Below are 10,133 nucleotides of genomic sequence, written 5' to 3'. Positions count from 1 at the left end.
GGTTCGTGCCCCGGTCCAGGAAGATCCCACATGCCGCGGAGCGGCTGGGCCCGTGAACCATGGCCGCTGAGCCTGCGCGTCCGGAGCCTGTGCTCCACAACGGGAGAGGCCACAACAGTGAGAGGCCCGCGTACCGCAAAAAAAAAAAAAAAAGGGGGTAGGGGTACTACCCCAATTCACAGGGCCATTGCAGAGATGAGGACAAAATGGCATAATGCAGGGGCAGGTGTTTTTGTCAATGAAAAAGTGATGGGCAAGATGAGGAGTGGTTAAAATACTACAAAAGGAGAAATGATAAATGCCACTAGAAAGGTATAGTTTCACCTGACCGTTTAGAGGCAAATCCAACTTTGAATTGAGAACTGTCACAGAAAAGGTGGCATTCAGAGGAAATGTGGACATAGGAGGGAGGCATTCCAGGCCTAGGGCATGGTGTGTGCAGTAGGCCTGGGACGGAGTGAGTTGTGTCCGCTGGACCGGAGTTCAGGGTGCAGACGGTAAGGCTGGAGGAGAAGGTGGAGCTGAGTGTCCTGGGCTGAGCTTGGTTTTCAGCCCACGGCAAATCAGGACCACTGAGCAAGGTTGTAAGTTCTGTGTATCCTAGAGAGCCTCGGGGAGTTGAGAACTGAGAAGGGCCATGATCCGAGTTTGCTTTGCGATCTGGCAGAAGTAGGTTGAAAGCATGGACAAACCAGAGAAAGACAATCTTTTTTTTAAAAAATGGGTTAAGACCATCAACAGGCAATTCACAAAAGAGGAAACCTAGGTGGCCAAAAATGTAAAGAGATGTTCAACCTCACGGGTCATGGGAGAGATGCAAATGAAAAGAGCTGTGAGACGCCATTTCACATCCTCTGGACTGGCAAGGAGTAAGCATTCTATCAATGTTGGGAGAAGGGTGGAGGGGGTGAAGAGGTGGCACCCTTGGAACCCTTGTGCAGTCTTGATGGAGGTGTAAATTGGTACAACTTCTCTGAAGAAGAGGTTTGGCAACATCTAATAAAGTTGAAGATGCTCGTGCCTGCAATTCAGTGACTTCACTCACTCAGCACGTAATTATGAAAAATGAGGAATTGTCCATCAACAGCAGTGCAGATAGATAAATTGTGATCTATCTGTGCAGTGGAATAATAATTGTGATCTATCTGTGCAATGGAATAATATACTGGGAGGGAAAATAAAATGAGGCTGTAGCCTCAACATAGATAGAGTCTAGAAAAAAAAAAGAAAAAGGGAACATCAAGTGGTAGAATAGTGTGATACCAAAAGTTTTTTTTTTTAATTCAAAACTATGCTATATATGTAGTTTTAGGGATACAGTCAGATAGTGAAAGTGTTAAAACATGCATAAGAAATCAAAGACACTAAATTTAGAATAGTAGTTACCTCTGGGAAGGGAGGGATGGGAATGAGATCAGAAGGAGGAACACAGGGGATTTAATTTTATCTGTAATGTCCTATTTTTCAGAAAAAAAAATCTGAAGCAAATATGGCAAGGTGTCAAGATTTGGCAAAGCTGGGTGTCTTGTCTGTAATTCTTCGCAATGATCCTTCTCCTTCTCAAGTCCAAAACTTTTTCTCTATTCTCTGTACGTTTGAAATACTTGGTAATTTTAAAGATGGGGGCGGGGGCTGGGAGATTACAGCAGAGGAGGTTTAGTCACAGCACTAACCTGTCACATATGCAGGGCCATCAGACTTCACGGTGTCCTAACATGTCTGTTCCCTGAGACTTGTCACAGCATGGTGAACCAGGCATGGCAGGCATCAGATCTGTTCACAGGGGAAAGAACAAAAGCTTGGAGAGGTGGAGTGACTTCCCCAAGGCCACACAAAGTAGGGGGAAGTACTCTTACTCTCAGCTGTGTCTCAGGGGAGACCAGCAAAGGCCAAGGAATGTCAAGAGAAGGTCTCCCACCTTGCAAGAATCCATCTTCTTCCATCTGCGGCCCTCTTCTATTTTTGCTTTCAATTAAGGACACCATGGAAAATATAGAAAAGCACAAGGAAGAAAATAAAAGTCACTTGTGGTTTTCACTGTCTTACTTTTTAAGTCAGCTTTATTGAGGTATAGGTAATTCACATTAAAAAATTCACCTATTTCAAACGTGCAACAGTACCTTAATTCTAGAGGACATATTTGTTTGAGTCCTAGACCAGTTAGTGTATATGCAAGTGCTCTACAAAGAAGAAAACACTTTTCACAAATTTGAATAATTATGATTATAATAAAGGTTTTGGAAATCATTGACAATAATTATTTGGAAATAATTAAGATTTCATCCATGAAAGCAGATGGCCGGTAGGCAGGCCTGTGTTTTGTTGCCTGAATTTGGGGGTCAGTTTATTATGGCCTCAGCATGGAGGTGCTGAGAGCTTTCAAATTATAGTAGAAAGGATGACTTTTAACACCATTTAAAAAAAAAAAAAAGAAATAGTTGACAGGGTCAGACTGTGGCCTATTGAAGTGCTTGTGGCCTTTGTTGGCTGCTAAGCCATAAACACCTTTACCTGTGGCTTTTGTGGGGAAAGGAGAGACATCAAGTGTCTGTCCTCTTTGGGAGCCCAGGAGCGCCTCCATTGGGATGTAGGAGATCCTGTTGACCCTCCCCGCAAGCTTGCTATAGAACCAGGGGTGGGTCCCTTCTCTTCTCTGATTTGCTCTCCCCATCTGTTAAAAATAAAGTACGGCTGTATTCACACTTGCAACATTCAGCAGCTGGTAGGGCAATGTGCTGTAGGCAGGTACCCCTAGGAATAAGGGTCAGGGCAGAGGGAGATGTGCTATAAAGATAAATAAATCCCAGTCGTTGGCATCAAGAAGCCCATATCCGGCAGGAGGGCTGGCGGACAGACACATCAACAGGTCACTGTGATAGTCTGTTAAGCGATGGGATCAACCAACGCTCAGGATTGTCAGAAAGTTTATTTTTTTGCCAATACAAACTTTGTATTTCTCATTGTGTTTCAATTTTTATTACTGTAACTACTATTAAAAAATTTTTCACGTGTATTAAAAACAGAAAAAAAAGAAATGGCTCAAGACAAGGAGTGGTTGTTTCTGAGTAAATACCCATGATCTCTAAAGTGCCTCTGACTGCAAAAGTATTTGATTTTATGAACTTAACCTGAGCTTTGTTTCCCCCTCACGGGGTAAACCTTGAATAAATCACTTCTCCGGGCTGGGATTCAGATTTACTCACTGGTCAAAGCATAACGTTTAAACAAATGAGTAGCTCCCGATCTTGCTGCACAAAGGATCTTATATAAAGACTTGAGGGACTTCCCTGGCTGTCCAGTGGTTAAGACTCCAGGCTTCCACTGCAGGGGGCACGAGTTCTATCCCTGGTCGTGGAACTAAGATTCCACATGCCGCAGCACCGCCATAAAAGAGATTTGATCCACCAAACATCGCATTTATTATGTGAGAGTTATTTTGTTTTCTTTTTTATGAATTAGGTCCATATATGATATTCAATCAGAGATTTTGATTGGTATGATACAAATAATGTGATTATAGAAGATAGAATTAGATAAATAGGTAAGTAAATTGAATAAGTAAATAGAATTCTAGCCCAAAGCAAGGGCACTGTGTCTTTTGTTAATCTATGCCAGTGTACAACAGATACTTCTGGGGAAGAGTAAAGATATCTTTCAAATTATCCCCATATTAAAATACAGAGGAGAATTTTATTAGTGAATTCCAGTATTTACAAGGCATCTTTTCTAGAATCAAGCAACCCATGAGTCTGTCAACTTGGTGGCTGGGCGCCCAGCCCCAAGCTGAGCAGATAGGAAACAGACAAGAACTGGTCCCCAGGAGCCAACCCCTTGCTGGGCATTTCATGAAGGAGACAAACTATTAACTGCTCAAGAAATAATCAGAGGAGAGCAAAAAAGAAGACAGTGGATATCACATGATCATTTGTATGATTCAGCTAGTAGAATGGAGGTTTGAACCCAGTTAGTTCTGGCCAGCAAAGCACAGGGAGATCAGCTCGGTGCTTTGTGTCCACCTAGAGGAGTGGGATATAGAGGGTGGCAGAGAGACACAAGAGAGAGGAGATATGGGGATGTATGTATATGTATAGCTGATTCACTTTGTTATACAGCAGAAACTAACACACCATTGTAAAGCAATTATACTCCAATAAAGATGTTAAAAAAAAACAAACCAGTGGCCATCCCACTGCCCCACCCTTCCTCCTTGCTTCGTGATAGGAAGATAATCATGATAATCATCAGCGTTGCTAGAGAGCACACCACATGCCAGGCACTGCGCTGGGTTTCACATGTGCTATTCTTAACCCAGTTTACTCATGAGGAAACTGGTAAAGGTGGGAGAGCTGAGCCACAAACCCAGGCAGGCTGGGTCCAGAGCCTTTGACCACCATGCCCTTCTGCCCCTATGAATGCTATTTGGTCTTGTAGCTTCTTATGCAATTAAGACACCATAGATACATCATACAATGATATTTCATCTTGCACTAATACTTCATATATGAATAGCTCTTTGGAGTTTACACAGGGTATTTTCACATCTCCCATTCCATCCCCACAGCAACGCTACAAGATGAACAAGGCTAGGATTACGAATCCCCCATTTTGCAGATGATGAAACTGAGGTTAAGGAGGTTGAGTGAGGTACCCAAGGTCATGCAGCTGGAAGGTATTAGACACAAGTCTCAGGGTCAGGTAGTCACCACTGGAGAGGACCTTCCACGTCACGTTACCCAACTGCTCATGTTCAGTTAGGCAAACTGGTACCTGGAGAGCAGGTGAGGCTTGCTCAAGGTCATCCAGGAAAGACTTGTTCAAGTGGTAAATCAGCAAATGAGCCATAGTTTGATCAAGGTTTCTGCCTGCCTGCTGAGAGATTTACACCCTGTTGCTTTTGTCAGATCTCCAGCAATCCTCTTGGGTTTTCCTACAGCCAAAATTTATTTTAAAACCCTTCTTGTTCAGTGTTCTGTGATATATGACATTCTCCTGAATTTCTGAGGGAGTCCTTGCCTGGGTGGGGGAATGTCTAGGTGACAATCAGCTTGGAGAGGCCGTGAGTCTCTAGCGATTTAAAGAGAATCTTCGCGCTTTTGCTGCTCTCAGAAGAAACTCCCAAGGCTGCTCTCTCTCTGTGGTCTGTTCTGCTCCCTAACCTTTGGGCCTAAACTGGGGCAATGGCTTTGAGAGGTTTAGCTGGGACCACTTGGATCTGTGTCTTACAGCTGCCCCTTCCAAGATTACAGTTCAAGATCCCGTACATCTCCTGCCATGGACAGGAAACATCTGGGCCAGAGCTGCGTGGAGGGAGCCCAATTTGTGAGACACCCTGGGTAGGAGCCCGTGAGCCAAGAGCTGTTCACTTCAGATGCGGTTAGGCCACGGGGGTCTGGATCCCACCTGGGAGGCTTCGACAGGCCCAGGGTGTGTGTGATGGCTGAGGTGGGGGTGGTTAGAGAAAGGGAGAGGGAATCCAGAGTGGTAGGCTTCCAGGAAAGAGGCCCTGGGACTTAGGTTGGTGAGAACAGTAGGCACAGTTTGTATGAACATTCAGCCGAAAGAGAGATGCTGCGGCAGTTGGACATAAAAAGGTCAGGGGCTGGGGGTGGCCACCGGGAAAGGGAGAGGCAGGGACAGGACTGTGCAGCGAGGGGTCTTGTATGTCCAGGTCGCAGCGGGAGCAGAGAGAGCACAGGCTCAAACCATGAGTGATCTGTTCGCAAGCCCTTCACAGCCAACCTGGCTTTGGCAATGAACCCTTGGTGAGACCAAGGACCATGTCCTCGTCTGCAGTCAGGAGATGACCCAGTGCCAAGTTGAGTGTTTCTCACTCCAATCTCTGGTCTATCCTGTCCATAGTCACCCCCCTCTGACAATCCCAGGAGGTACCAACCTGGGATGACCCTTCCATGAGGGTTAATTTTAGCACCCAGTTATTTAATCAAATGTGGATCTAGGTGGGGCTGTGAAGGGATTTTGTAGTTGTGACTAACATCTACAGGCAGTGCAGATGACCCTGGTAGCGTGTGGGAGGGCCTCATCCAATCACTTGGAGGCCTGAAGAGCGAACACTGATGTTTCCCAGAGAAGAAAAGCTGTGTCAAGAGCACAGCGTCAACTCGGGCCTGCGTTTGAGCCTGTGAGCCTGCCCTGGACTTGGCAGTCCCCCCATCCCGTGAGCCAGTTTCTTAAAATAAAGGTATTTCTTTTAAAAACTGTATATACATATTTATTTTATAGCTGTCTACCACCTATGTATCTATCTATGTGTCCATCTATGTCTATGTCTGTATCTATCCTCTCTGTATCTATCAATCAATCTACCTATCTTTGTATCTATGTATCTTTGTATCTATCAATGTATGTATCTATGTACCTAGGTACCTATCTATCTATCTCCATCGGTTCTGTTTTTCTGGAGAATCCTGACTGATGATCCCTCTTTCAGAGCCTTGAGAACAGATCACCGATCAGACTCTTCCCAGACCAACTCCTGGCACATATTCGGGTCCCCTTATTCCCGTCCCTCCTGCCCCTCTGTCTGTGTACTCCAGCCCATTGCTCCTTCAGCAGTCCACACCCATGGGTTTTACCTCAGCCTCCATCTCTACGCTCATAACCCTTAAAAGGCCAGAAGGACCCAGATGAGAATGGAATCCCATAGAAGAGCAAGCTTCGTAGCAGCTTGAAGGTCTGGACCAAGGGTGCAGCCATGGGAGCCCCAGGAACCCCAGCTAAGGAAATGCTGCAGGCAGTCTGATCTGGGGCCCTCTGCTCAGAGTGATTTTGACCTCCAAGGGTCCTCTCACCACTCACTCAAGAGTCAGTCCCAGGAGGGAGGATCTGATTGGCGGAGGTTGTATTTCACACGTCCCTATCCACTGTCTGGGCAGGAGATGCTGGGGAAGCACTGGGTCTCACTAGGCTTACATGGTGATGGAGCCATGGGAGGTGGGTGCTAGTTTCCCTTCCTCACAATGGGCAAATTCCCTCAAAAGAGAAATCAGGTTCTAAGATGAGGGCAGATACTAGACAGATTATAAGTTGCAGCTAAACCTCTTGGAGCTATTGTTCAACTTAAGCCAATAACGGTTAGATGGTGTTGCTTAAAAAGGAGCAGGGTGGAGTGGACAGAACGTGGGTTCTGAACATGGATGACCCAAGGTTGAATTCTACCCCTTCTTACTATTGTGACTCTGGGCAAGTTACCTAACCTCTACGAGCCTCAGTTTCCTCCTCTGAAAAATGGGGATAATAACGTTACCTACAGCTCCCCAAATTACACGTGAAAACACTTTGTAAACTCTAAAGTATTTTGAGCCCTTGGGGGCAGTGGGGATGGGGCAATCATGCCTAAGGCATCTTCTCAGCTTGGTGCCCAGCTCAAGCCTGGTACCCAGTAAATGCCCAGGAAGTGTTTGTTGAGTGAATGGATAAAGTGATCATGGGATTATCATCATCATTCTAACTTGACCATCAGCCTTGCAGAAAAACCCAGGCAGATGCTGTTGGACTCTGATGTGAGTTTTGTGAGCTGAGCTGCATCTTTTTCTTTTCTTTCTTTCTTTTTTTAAACAACCCTTTTGACGTTTTCATTTTAATATGTGAAACCTGGCTACTTGTCTCAGGGAAAGTTTATGGAAAAAAAGCTTCCAGCTGGCTTTGGGGCAGCCCATAAAAATGTACTGAAAACTTTGACCAGTTAGAATTTAGGAGCTGTTGGATGACAGAGATCAGTGACGCCATAAACCCTGGTGAGGCCCACAGTATTTCAATAATTAGCTCTCTGGGCAAGAGGATGCGTTCTTTATTCCTTCCTGGTTCCTAGTCAAAGGATGGGGCCCAGAATCTGCTAAAGAGAAACCACAACTTTCAAATAACCGACAAACACAACTCTAAACAGGGGCAGCTTGTGATTCAAATGGTTTCAAAGGGCGTGGGGGAGGGAAGGGTTTTGAAGAGCTTTAACAGTAGCAAGCTGATCAGAATACCCACACCTCTCCCTTTGGGCTTTCCAAATCCTCCCCCCTCCCTCAGCTCAAGTCTGACCTCCTCCAGGAAGCCCTCCTTGATAACCCAAGCCCATTATGGATTTGTTCATCCATATGACTCTTGGACTTAAAACCCTCCAGAAGTTCCTCTGAGCCCCAGGGCAAAATTCCATCTCCCTAGCTTGGCATGCAAGGCCTTTTGTGATTTGGCCCCTTCCTGCTTCTGTGGCCTCTTCTCATATTCCTTCCCCCTACCCTTGACTCAGCTGCACCAGACAACCTTCCGCTCTATCTCTCCCCCTCTCCGTTCGGGCCTCAGAGTCTTGGACTGTACCCTTGCTTTGGCTGGGATTCTCCTTCTCCTTCTTTATGTGGCTGGATGGTATTTATTCCCAAAATTCAGCCCAGGCCTCTCCTCCAGAGGATGGGGTGGTGGAGAGTTTGAGTCCCTCAGGCTGGCTTAGGGGTCTCCATTTGGGTTCCCAGAGTACTCATCACACTTACCCTGACAGTCCACTTACCTCCATCCTCTCTGCTCTCCCGGAAGCCTTCCTCATCTCAGTATCTCTCCAGCTGATACCAGACCTCGCCCAGAGAACATGGTCCTTTTTAAGCCCTGCGCCTCACACCTGGCAGTCCTCTGGGATAACCTGGGGAGCTTTAAAATGCTGACGCCTGTGTTCTCCGCAGAGATTCAGATTTAATTGGTCTGGGAGGTGGCCTGGGCCTGAGGATGGGTTGAAAAGTTCTCCAGGTGGTTCTAACGTGCAGCCAAGGGCAAGCACCACTGTGATTGACAGCACCTGACTCAGGACTCCCCCAGAGACTCAGCGGAGCTACACTCTGGGCATCTGTCAGGGAGCGTGATCTTGAACTCAGAGCTCCACCGTAATTGCCAAAAGCTGTGTTCAAAGGATCACTATTGATCCATTTCCCTGGATCGGTAGTGCTGAGCAGCTATACAATCACTCCTGGGCCCCAGCCAGCCATCCAGCCCGTCAGGAGAGACGCCTGCACCTCAATACCTGTTAGAAAGACTGAGCCCCACCCCAGACCCAAGGAGCGCAGCCTGGGACCCCGCACTGTAAACAGTTACTGACTGCTGCTGACGCACACCAATGTGACACAACTCAAAATATCCCAAACCAGGGCTGCAAGCCCCTGACAACTTGCAAAGCCGGGTAGGGAAGTTGAAAACAAAAAGGGCCTCAGGGAACCATGGAGGGATCATCGGAAAACTACTCAGCTCAAGCCAATTCTCATCCTTAGGGAATGTGGGTCCCATGTAGTCAAATCCTTTTTTTTTTTTTTTTGCGGTACGTGGGCCTCTCACTGCTGTGGCCTCTCCTGTTGCGGAGCACAGGCTCCGGACGCGCAGGCTCAGCGGCTGTGGCTCATGGGCCCAGCCGCTCCGCAGCATGTGGGATCCTCCCGGACTGGGGCACAAACCCATGTCCCCTGCCTCGGCAGGTGGACTCTCCACCACTGCGCCACCAGAGAAGCCCCCCCCCTTTTTTTAAAACAGACCGTCAAAATCTGGCTTTTTAGGTGAAATTTCCTAACAGCTAAAGTTGGCAATGAATCCAAACAGAGCTTACCTGAGGACTGCATGTAGCTAGCAGCCTGCCAGTTTGTTCTAAATGTTTCCTATAAACGCTGTGTGGGGATTAAACCAGAGAATGGAGACCGGCAGGCCTGTCCTGCGCTGTGTTCTCTCCCCTGAGCTGCCTTCCGCTTTGGGACTTGGGCCAGCATGGAGGGGAGCACAGGAAGCAGCCCCCGGGGCCTGTGCTGCACATGCAGCCTGTACTCCTTTTGGGGACATTGCTCCCTTCGTTCCACCATGTTCTCCACACGCCAACTCCCTAGGAAAAGGCCTCTCTGGTCTTAGGGCCCAGGAGAGTCACGTTTTCCTGCAGCCGCTGATTCGTTGGTATCTTATGGACCCTGAACCTCGTGGGATTAGATTTTGGCCACTAGAAAGCTCAGAGGACAATTTGGGGCTTGTCTCCTGTAACCCAGAGGACCACGAGCTCTGCCTTTTGTCTGCCTGTCTTATTCCCGGGTTCCTCTGACCTTTCCAGCTTCTGTTTTCCATTTGGCAACCGTCACGTGACCACGCCTCTAAAATTTTTATTCTCT

The sequence above is a fragment of the Grampus griseus genome, assembly GCF_964374135.1.
Source record: "Grampus griseus genome assembly, chromosome: 6".
NCBI lineage: Eukaryota > Metazoa > Chordata > Mammalia > Artiodactyla > Delphinidae > Grampus > Grampus griseus.
Note: the sequence above shows the minus strand (reverse complement) of the source record.